This window comes from Panthera tigris, chromosome A1 (genome assembly GCF_018350195.1).
Source record: "Panthera tigris isolate Pti1 chromosome A1, P.tigris_Pti1_mat1.1, whole genome shotgun sequence".
In the NCBI taxonomy this organism is placed as follows: Eukaryota; Metazoa; Chordata; class Mammalia; order Carnivora; family Felidae; genus Panthera; species Panthera tigris.
In genome coordinates this window covers 38,053,827-38,066,237 of record NC_056660.1, presented here as the reverse complement: position 1 = coordinate 38,066,237, position 12,411 = coordinate 38,053,827, and positions in this window count along the sequence as shown.

Below are 12,411 nucleotides of genomic sequence, written 5' to 3'. Positions count from 1 at the left end.
TAGCAAGCTGTTAATTAAACAGAACAGTTTGTCATTGGTAGAATGTTTCCATTATGGCATACAAATGTGAAAATACAGAGACATAAAATCCATGTTTGGGAACAGATGATACTCAGTAAGCTTCTTCCAGGTAAAAGAGACACATCATCATAAGAGACTCCACAAAGAGTTTTGGAGATCTCTCTGGACTTAAATTTAAATTCTTAAATTGTTAATTGTATATGAAGTTGTTTCCAAATGCCAATAGGATGGGCTAACGCAGCATATACATACAGAAGTAACATTTGGAAAAATATTTAGCTGCATCTAATATTAACAGATCAGGTAGATGTGACAACTGAACTACTTCTGCAAAAATGGTGGCATTTTCTCCCTTATAGACAATCTTACAGACAATCCGCAGCTGCTGAAAGTTTTAGTCTAGTTATATGTTTCATAAAATCCCAAGCAAGTATCATATATCCCAGTCATTTAGCCCAATTATACATGGAAGTGAAGGTGGTTATAATTATTTAGCTACTTTATTTTTTTTTATGCTTATTTATTTTTGAGACAGAGAGAGACAGAGAATGGGCCAGAGAGGGGCAGAGAGAGAAGGAGATACAGAATATGAAGCAGGCTCTGAGCTGTCAGCACAGAGCCCGGCACGGGGCTTGAACTCATGAACTACGAGATCATGACCTAAGCAGAAGTCGGACGGTTAACCGAATGAGCTACCCAGGAGCCCCATTTAGCTACTTTACAGAGTAGAGTGTGAAGCAACTCCTCAAAACATTTTTTTTGAAATTTGTCTTCCATATTGGCAAAAGGATCCTCTTGCATAGGTGCAATTAAAAAAAATGTGATTAACATGTGGAAAGAATGTCGATAAAAGTGGCAGAAGTCTGATTGCAGGTCTTGACATAAGCATTATGGGGATTTGGAATAAATCATTCATTAATCCATCCAGTTATTGGTTGTGCAAGTATGTTTTGAATGTCTCATATCTCACGTCATTTTATTGTTTGGACAATAATGATAGTAGTGCCTAACTTACAGAGTTGTTTTGAGCTGAAATAGATGATATATATGTGACTGTACATCCTAATTCCTCAGTATACCTTATGTGAACACAGATCCTCTGCCTTGTAAATGCTGACACGGGATAAAATAAAAACCAAACTAAAAACATATTTCAAATATCAAGTCCATATGTATCTACATATTTTTTTTAGTTTGTAGTATAGATGTAGTGCAGACTATATTTGTAGAGATTCAATGCTTTTACAATATAGTCTCAGTAATCAGTGTTAATTCATTCTGAGTCTTTAATAACAGTTCATATTGATTACTTTAATGACAAAGTATTTCATAAACGCAAAGACAATTTCACATCACCAGAAGTAAATGTGAATACACATAACTGCCTAATTACTTAGGAATGGACAAGAATGTTTGATGAAGAAATTGTATTAAGAGCTTATTCCTAGCTAAGAAAGCGATAAAAATATACTAAATATACTAAAACAGCCTGCAACTATATTAAATAGGAAACTTTGAAGACAACTGGCATGGTTGTTTTTTTGAAGACATTATCTTGGATCAGCTGTGAGTTGGTTAGAGATGCAGAGTGCTACAAGTTAGGTTAGCTCAATAAAGAAGGTTAATTCATCATCCAGAGAAAAATTATAAGACTCTACTAAACCCTTATTAGTGCTCGAGGTTACAATTTCCTTCTCTTTTCTTTAACCCATCCATGCAAAATTGCCCTCTCCTCAAAGTGAATCAAAATTAAATACACACAGATGTGCCACTTGGTATTTCCTAGTTGGTATTATTTAGACGAGGAAGAATTTTGTACCTTTGTTGAATCATAAAAGGAAGTAATCATCTGGCACTAATTGAAACAAAGTCTACACTACAGTGAAAATAAAAATGAACTTGTTTTTTTTCTGTCACAGAGTTGAATATTTACACTGCTCCTTATATCAGCAAAAACACATACTCCACACCTGCTGCTTTTCGTTTTCTTTTTGTGTTGAACCTCTACCTAATTAACAACCATTAAGATTCACACCTGTAGTGGCTTTCACTTTTGCCTACTGTTCTGAGTTGTGGTTTTTTAACCCTTCATTTTACCTATAATATGTGAATGATCACTTTCCCTAACAGGCTCAGTCTTTCAAAGAAAGCTGTTCTCAGTATTTGCTCGCATTCAAAGTCGCTCTTGAATTCACCACAGCTGGGGACTCTGAGAGGCAATTGTTTTTTCTGGAATAAGACATGAACAGGTGGTACTCCCACCTGCTGCACGTCTTTGAATGTTTGTTGGCTTCGAACAGTTCTTGGACCTGATATTTGAAATGTTCTCTTGCATTAGAAGCAGCAGAGGACGAGAAAACAGGCCACGGCCTTTTTTGTTACTAATGGTCTCATTACAGACATTCTCTGGTTGGTAATTGCTGGCATATTGAAATAAATGGGTGCATTGCTTTCTGGACTGGGTATGGGTGGAAATAAGCCAAACAGATTGGTACATAGCCTGGCTACTTTATTTTAAACATTAAGGAAGATTTAGTCAATCAAATTGAGTGACTTATTTTCCCTTTGGGAAAGTTTGCAGAGTACTATTTGCAACTGGCAATGGAAACATTTCTGGACAGACAAGTAGTTGTGATTTTCTTCTACACAGAAGAAAGCACTTAGGCGCTATCTAATTTGGCGTATGTCCTGTTCTCTTAATTTATTTAGCATTTTGGTATTTCTGTTCTCCAGTGGAGTGGGACAAATTGACTCAAAAAGTACTAGAACTACTCATTTTGAAGGCTTTATGGACAAAGTAAACCATTATGGTCTATCCAGTCATAATTACAACCTGCAAATATGTTGAGACTATTTTTGTTCTGAGCAGAATTGAAAACATACTGTTAAGCAATGGTTGTTTCTATTCTCCAACTATCCTTTCTCTTTAATGGTTTTCAATGAACTACAGCAGAAATAATACAGAGTAGCTTTCATTCAACATACACTAAGAATGCTATCGGTGTGTTTGTAGAGTTAGGCATAGAAACCATATTTTATATATGATTGCTTATCTATCTAGTACATGTCCATACTAGGTAGATATAGGTAGATGTAGGTACAAATATATAACACATAGGTTTTGTATGTATAATACTTTAGGTATGTATAATTATTGATTTCAAAATGTATGAAGTGAAAATTCTCACATGGACTTTAAGCAACCTAATTCATTCAGACTCTGAACCAATTTTCCTTATTTTCCAGGATACCTGGCATTTAAAAGGCATCCAATAAATGCCAAACCCCACTCTCTCTGATTTGCTCTTCTAAAATATGCACCATTCCATGTTAAATATTGGCCCTCTAAGAGTTATTAACAATCTTTGTAAAGGTATAATTATCCTATTTTTCATACAGGGAAATCGAGGTGCATAGTTTATGCCTGAGGACATATTATAGGTTAAGTGGCAGACTTGGAATTTAACAGCCTGCACCTCTGCCTCATAGTCTCATGAATCTTCCAGGGCGTGATTGCATCCCAAACCTGACAGGGGTTCTTAGAATTTCTGGCAGACACAGGGGAACATCGGTATATTTTTACAAGAAACAGTCAACTTTCTAAAAAGGTTAAATTATGACTATGTAAAATGTGACTGTGAAAATATGATATTGGAGAGCAAGCTAGCAAAGGATACTGAACTGGTATGTTTGGAAAATTGAGAATAAAGTTAATTTCTCATAAATCGAGAAAGATATTGGGTGGATCAAAAGACAAGGAAGATAGCATAAGAAAACATAAGAGAAGACTTGGTTAGTTGATTGAGGCTTGAAGACGGAAATTGGAAACACTTTTTTGAATTTCCTTTCATTTTAACACAATCCCCTGGTTTTCTTTCTTTCCTCTCTCAATGTCTTTCTGTAGACTCCTCTCTTTTGCTCCTCTGCCACATACTTATTTACTTTATTTTTTTTTTTCATTTCTCAAACTTTAGTCCAAGTCCTATGTTTTCACTCCACAGTCTTTTCCTGCATGATGTATCAATAATTGTATTATGGTCTATAGGTGACACTTAAGAACACCGTAACCAAAATTTTCAGTCCGGGATCAGTTGTCATTTTCAAAATAACACAATTCAAGGAACTAAACAAAACTTCAACACAAGCTGAATTCATCTTTCTTTTTCATCTCTGTAAAAAAGATATCCTTTTTTTTCTTCTTCAAGATTTTTTACACTGTACCACTTTCTGAGTCTTTCCTCAGAAAATAAAACTGATAATGCCCCTCTCCTGCTTAAGTTCTTTCAATTGTGTCCCATTATTTTGGAATGAATTTGAATGTCCAATCATGACCCATAGGGTCCTGCAAGACTTGTCATCTACTTGTGATGATAGTCACCTCATGACATTCTTCCATTCTTGCTTTTCTTTCCACCCATACCTGACCCTTGTGCCTTTTATTTTCTGCCTCTCCACCTTCGTACATGATCTTTATATAAATAAGCTGTTATTTTTACAAATGTGTTTATAACCTGGGTAAAGATAAAGAAATAAAAATGTCCTGGGCTGCTGCCTGAAGTTAGTTTTCCCCGCTTTTCTTCACTTAATCATCTTTTTCTCAGATTCCAGTTTCAACAGCAACTTCTTGAGGAAGCCTCAGGGGGCTCTCAGATGGGTTTTGTGCCCTTCTTATGTGTTCTCATAGCAACTTGTCTTTCCTTTCTCAGCATTTTGTCTACTTGTGATTGTTGGGAAACAATTCTTCGGGAGGTTGTTTTTTTGGTTTTTGTTTTTTCTTGTTTTTTTCTTTCTTTCTTTTCTTTTTTTCTTTTTCTTTTTTTTTTTTTTTTTTTTTTACATCTTGTATCTGGTTTTGTCCTGGACTATCTTTTCAGGGAAGTTTGCATATCAGTATCGAACAGCCTTCAAAGATAAACTGTCTCTCACTAGACCAGAGAACAGACAGGTTTCCTTATCAATATAATTAAGATAAAGCCTCTCTTCATCTTACAGGTAAGATTGGGCAGGTTTACTAGCTGCCCCTGATATAAAATTGAGGCTCCTCAACATTAATAAATATGGAAAGCTTTATGTTAAGGGAAAGAAGCCAGTCACAAAGACCCATATATAGGATAATTTCACTCATGGAATGTCAGGAATAGGAAAATCTAGAGAGACAGAAAGTAGATTAGTGGTTGCCTAGGTCGGTGGGAAGGGGTTGGGTAAATGGGAGTACCTAATACTGTAATGAATTAATTTTTTTGGTGATGAAAGTATTCTAAAATTGATTGTAGTGTTGGTTTCACAAAACTGAATATACCAAAAACAAAACAAAACAAAACAAAACAAACAAAGCAAAACAAAACCCTAAAGGTTCCCTTTTGATTGATGAGTTATTTGGTATATAAATTATATCTCAAAACTAGTTTTTTAAAAAAATATATTTATGATCTAAATAAAGTCCAAGAAGTAAAAATGTCCAGGTTTTTTTTTTTTTAACTCAGGGTTTCTCCGCTGTAGTACAAGCTGTGTGTGTTGCATCTACGTGGGCCCCATTCACATTGACCCTATAAGACTCGAGGGGCAGGAGGAATGGATATAAACATAGATTGTGCTGCCTGCTTTCCTCTGAACAATGGTAATTTTCCTCTGACCCAGGAGTCTCATGCCTTCTGTCAGGATTCAGGAAACTGTGGCAGGGTAACTTGTTGGCTTGCATGTAGGGTAATATCTCAGAGCCTTCGTATTTTTTGACATCCATAATGGAATTCGTTTTGGTATGTACTCATTTTCTCTTTTCCATCTTACTTACTTCCCTAGCCCTGTCCTCACACAATGAGTGAAAAGAGCAGACACAACAAATATTTGTTGACTGACCGGCTGACATAATGTAAAAAAATGAGAGAAAAAAATAAAAATTAGAAAAGATGAGGGAAAGCTTATATTTTGGTAGGTTGACTAAAGAATTCTTAAAGTGATCCAATTTTTCCTTTATGACAGTTCAGTTAGGACCCTCTTTTCATGATCTCTAACATCATACCACATACTTGAGTTAAAACAAACAAACAAACAAACACCTGTTTTACTTAATGGTGGAGGTTTCTACATCATTAGAACCCTCCATTAGTACTATATTACTTAATTAAATAATATTTGAGTATTAGATATGTGTTATTCTTTTACCTTATTCATATATATATATATATAAATATATATACATAATTTCTTTAGGGTGCCATGTAATCATTATAGTTTATAAATTGTAAAGTTAAAAACCATAGGATTTTATCTGTGCATGATTTTATAAAAAAGGTGATAGAATTGATCTGTGCCTTCCAGCAGATAAAATCTTGATTCAGGACAGGAATTAAGAAAGTAGGAAGTAGGCAACATCATAGAAAGTGAAGAATTAAAGTCAGCTTAGCCCAATTTAACTTCAGTTCAGGAAAAAGTCCAAGAGTAGAAGGAGATTGTGAGGGAAAGTAATATTAAACTTTTCCTTAATTGTTGGCTTTCAGTGAAAGTTTCAGTGTTTATATGTAGACCCTATGTTTTCTTATCTGCTCACATACACTAATAACTTATAAAAGCAAACACAACAAAGAAAGTAAAATAATTTTAAAGTGCCAAATATAACTGAATGACATAAAAGACAGTTACTCTGGTAAAGTCAGACTCTGCTGGGTCCTAAAGGTATATCCCCCCACCGATGCTTTACTGATTCTTCCAATAACATTATGGGACCATTAAAAAAATACCCCAGAAGATAAGCTTTGCCTTCTTGCTCACTACCAAGTTCAGAGAGAGAGAGCCTGTCTCTGAAGAACTCCCAAAGATCTCCACCCCTCCCATTTCTGCTTCTCCTTCTACTAAAACTGTGAAAGACACAAGACCCACTGTCAAACCTAGGGTAAGGAATTGAGTCATTCTTTGTGATAAACCTAGAGAAGAATAGTTCCATGCAAACTTACAATGGTATCTATCCAGATACTAGCAATTAGTGGAAATTCAATACTGCCATAGCAGTTTCATAATGAGAAGGAAGATGACAGTGTGTGATCCCACTAAAGAATCAAAAAACGAGAGAAAGCCATCACCTAATTAACCATTCTGAGGTGGAAATTAATGGTCTTGGTAACTAGGGAAAAAACTAATCTGAGAGAAAAATAGGTATCATCTTCTTGATACCTATTCTAAGATATTTGAAAGATTTTACTATTCCAATACATTAAATGACTCATAGTAAAATTAAGAAAAACATTTCTTTTATAAATTCAAACCCATTCCTAATAGAATGGATATAGAAAACATTATAATGAATCTAAAAATCATTTAATTTAAAAATCATCTGCTTAAATCTGATCCCCTTTATTATATTAATAGTATACATTTGCTTAGTTACTCATTTATTTATTTAAAAATTTATTAATTTTTTTTAATGATCTTTATTTTTGAGAAAGAGAAAGAGAAAGAGTGAGAGAGAACAAGCAGGGGAAGGGCAGAGAGAGAGGGAGACACAGAATCCAAAGCAGGCTCCAGGCTCTAAGCTGTCAGCACAGAGCCCCATGTGGGGCTGGAACCCATGAACTGTGAGATCAGGACCTGAGCTGAAGTCGGACTCTTAACCAACTGAGCCACCCATGCGCCCCTAAAAATTTATTTTAAAATATATTCCATGAAGTTTCATAACCTTTACATGGAGGTATCCATATAATCATTGCTAAGGCAGTCAATTCATTTGGGTGCATTTCACTTGATTTATATGTGAGAAAAGAAAAATGTCTATCTTTAACTCTAAGAAATTAACCATACTTCCACAAAGTTCCTTTTTTGTTGTTGTTTATTTATTTTTGACAGAGAGAGAAAAAGAGTGCAAGCTGGGGAGGCGCAGAGAGAGAGAGGAGATAGAGGATCTGAAGCAGGCTCTGTGCTGGGGCACCTGGGTGGCTCAGTGGGTTAAGTGTCTGCTTCAGCTCAGGTCATGATCTCATGGGTTCCTGGGTTTGAGCTCCATGTCCGGCTCTGAGCTGTCAGCTCAGAGCCCGGACCCTGCTTTGGATTCTGTGTCTCCCTCTTTCTCTGACTCTCTCTCTCTCTTGCTGTCTCAAAAATAAAAATAAACATTAAAAAAAATTTTTTTTAAAAATGAAGCAGGCTCTGTGCTGAGAGCAGAGCTCCTGATATGGGCTTGAACTTGGGAACCATGAGATCATGAGAACATGACCTGAGCCAAAGTTGGACAGTTAACCAATTGAGCCACCCAGGTGCCCCCAAAGCTTCTTTCTCTTAATTGTTACTTTTATTTGTCAAATCTCTCTTTGTATATTCTATTCCAAGTGTTTTAACTCTTGAGCCAGTCACTATTTGTTCTTAAACTATTTGTTTCCATCATCGAATTAAAAAGTAAAACAATTTTGGGGTGCCTGGGTAGCTCAGTCGGTTGAGCATCTGACTTTGGCTCAGGTCATGATCTCACAATTCATGGGTTCGAGCCCCGCGTGGAGCCCTGTGCTGACAGCTCAGAGCCTGGAGTCTGCTTCGGATTCTGTGTCTCCCTCTCTCCCTTCCCCTCCCCTGCTCACACTCTGTCTCTGTCTCTGTCTCTCAAAAATAAATAAACAACAACAACAACAAAAAAAAGTAAAACAATTTAGTAATGAGTTTAATGTCTTTACTCAAGGGAAAACAAACCATGGATTATTGGAGTACAGTATCTCGCGAGCAGTGGAGCACTCCTTTTGGAGGGATTTTTGGCAAGAGCAAGTTTTATATAGTGTTAGAAGCAACAATGCAGAGACATAGCATGATTGGTTGGGGTTAGGTAATCTGAATTTACAAAGAAAGATCAAGGAACAAGGATATAAGTACAGAGTCCTAGAGTTGGCTTGGCTTTTGGGGATTGGCTGATTGGATATACTGAATTTCTGGTCCAGCTCAGCATTTACAGGAACATGAATTTCAGTTTGCTGACGTGGCACCCTGTGCAAGAGAGACTCCATTTGGGCCTAGATATTTATTTCAACACCATAAATAAGGAGGAAAATCTGCCTTGCCATTGCTTTAAAGCAGCTTTGGCATGGAATCACATTCAAGAACACCCCAGTTCAATAATGTAAAGTAATTGCAAAAGCATTTAGCTTTAACAAAGGTTCTCAAAAACTCAAAGGGAAGATTCTGTTTACAACACAAGCAAATCCTTTTAAAACCATTGTTCTTAATATCTCTTTCCTCTCTCTGTTCCTCCTGTGTCTGTGTATCTCATATGTATAGAAGCTAGAGTTGGTCTTAAATCTCTCTGCTCTCTATTTCAAAACTCCCTAAAATTCTCCACAATTCAGGTTGCATTTTTTCCCTTTTCTACCCCAACCATCCTCCTTTCTTTCCTCTACCCCCCAACCTTTACCCGTCTGTATATGGGATCTTCTATTATACTTTTCTCACAGAGTGCCTCGGCTTTCTTCAGTACATCAGTTTTGACTTAACCACCAATGGATGACTGTACTTCAGTCATTATCTTGATCTAGAAATTCGTGAAGGGCCATGTTGGTAGAAGTCAGAGGGAGGAAGGTAGTCTGTGAATAAACCAGATGTTAGTTACCACCTTACCTGGTATATAGTTAATAGCAAGTGGTAAAATAATATTTTGTTTGATGATTTTGTTATCACAGTTGTTTTAATTTTCATGGAAGTACCTTTCATAGTAACTAGTGAGAGCTAGTGTATTTTGAAAATGAGAAACTGTATTTATGCATTTGTGAACTCTCATGTATCATAAAAATTAGCAAGGCATATGTACCAAATTAACTGAAAAGTATATTTAAATAGTTTTTGTGACACTAGATTTTAGGAAATAATAAAATTAGAGAAAATAAAACCATGTGGCAATTTATACATCAGAAATGGGGCTTTTCATTACCAAAGAAGGAAATGAGATACAACAATTCTTACCATCTCTGGATCAAGTACCTGTTGATATAAATTAATGACCATTAATCATTTCTAAGATTTTATTTGAGATTGTATCAGAGTTTTCTGGGCTAAACATTCTGAATAGAGTTCATTCCTTCCTGCATGTGATAGTATGACTTCACCCACCATTTGCCAGGCACTCTATTGTATATAACATACACAACATCAAACAGATATAGATGAAGCCCGTTTTCACCAAGTTTCATCATGCTTGAAAAACTTGGAAATGTTTTCTAGTCTGGTAAGTCACTTGGAAATGGCAGAGATAACTAAGGTCACCATGAAGGTTTACCAACCTGAAGGAAGGAGCTCTGTCAGGGAGCAGTGCCATAAAAAGGAAGGACTATCAATAAGAGTGCCACCAATAATAGCAATATTGAGGAACACCCATTGAGGAACTGCAATGAAGCAAACACTGTTCTAGGCTATGTACTTTTATTCAATTATTTAATCTTCAGAAGTTAATGAATAGATACCATTATTATCCCACATTTGCATATAAAATACTAGAACTTAAATAACCAGCAATTTACTTGATTGCAAAAACTGGTAATAAGAATAACAAGTAACTTGTGAAGCCAGCATTTGAACCCAGACATTCTGTTTTGGAATATACATCTGCCCACTATTAGCCTTTTTCCCTTAAATAAAGAGCATCTCAGCATAGCCAGATATAATAAAACAGAAGAAAGTAGAAGTAATGGGACACATTTGTATGTTGCAATACAGGTTATTACTAATGACCTTCCTGAAAGCAGAATGATGAAGAAGAATCAGATTTTACCGAATGGAGGAATTAGAAGCAGAGTATATAGACTATATTTCTAGAACCTCGGTGATGAAGAAAATAGGAAAAACATTATCCTGTACACAAAATCTGCCAAAATAATATGTTATCTTATTTTGGTATAGAAAGATTAAACATTATCCTGTACACAAAATCTGCCAAAATAATATGTTATCTTATTTTGGTATAGAAAGATTATTTATACAAAGAGATCATGTTTGGGGAGCTTTGGTGCCTCAGTTGGTTGTGTCTGACTCTTGATTTCAGCTCAGATCGTGATCCCAAGGTTGTAGGATCGAGTCCCTCATTAGGCTCCACACTGAACAAGGAGTCTACTTAAGATTCTCTCTCTCTCTCTCTCTCTCTGCCCCCCTGCCCCTTTCCCCTGCTCATGTGCTCTCTCACTCTTTCTGTTGAAAAAAAAAAAGAGAGATCATACTCTTTGTTTAAATTAAAAGTATCCTATAAGAGTGAGAGTAGAGGGAAAGGGAGACAGAAGACTACAGTTAAATATATTAAGTTGCATCTGGGAAATGGATGACACTCAATTCTCATCCTCTAAAAACAGTACTGTGATAGCTTTCAACCTAATGGTAAATATGGCAGATAAGTGGAGGCACGAGTTCCCAGAACAAATATTAGATAAGTTTTAGCCTTAGGAGGTGGGGGGGAGGAAAAAGATTTTTAGAAGAAAGATGAAAGGATAAAAGTTTACCTTAAAACATAATACTTCTTTGAGTCTGTTTTAATTTGAAAAACACATTTTTTTTTCAATGAAGGAAGGGGATGGGGTCATCTGCTAAAAGTGGCAACTCAGTGAGAAGAGCTATGTGGCTTGTGTGCGTGGCTATGAAAAACACGAAAGGAATATTCTCAGGGCGAATACATGAATGGGAAAGCAGGATTAAGGAAGATCGGAGTGTGGTTTATAGTAAAATTAAATATAGCCAATATCAGAATTATGACATTTTCTAGAATTGCTGAGCATTCTAGTAGCAGGAAACAAAATGACAGATAATTTGACCTTTTTGTCAAAGACCTGTAAGCCTATTAGCTAAGTCATAATGATGCTGAATTCCTAATTATATGTAAAATACTGTTTCATCAATGATAATAGCTATCATTTAAGGATAGGTATGTGGGAGGTTTTATATTTCCTTTGTATTTAGCCTAATCAGTATGTTACTTCCAGTCTTGCTTTTCAACCATTTCTACATAGTGAATATAGTCATATTTTTAAACTAAGTCAGATCGAGAGACTTTCCTACTTAAAACCCTCTCTCTCCCCCTCTCTTATTTTTCTTTCTGTTCCCCCTCAACCCAGACTAGGCAGACTGACCTTTCAGATGCTTAAACACTCAAAGTCCTTGACTGCCCCAGTTGCTTGACATGTGCTGAATTTTATGCAGATCCCACTTTTCTAACTACTTCTGGTAAAGAAGCTGGCTCCGTCCTGTCCCTTCTTTTGCAGTTTAAATATCATTGCTTCATAGAGGCAATCTTTAACCACGTGGTTCAATCAGACGATCTCCATTCCTGCTATTCATTGGACCCATTTATTTCCTTATAGAATGCATTATAATTTATAATTATGTTTACTACCATGATTACTAGTCCATTGTTTCTTCCTCTACCATTCTGTTTGCTTCTGGGGA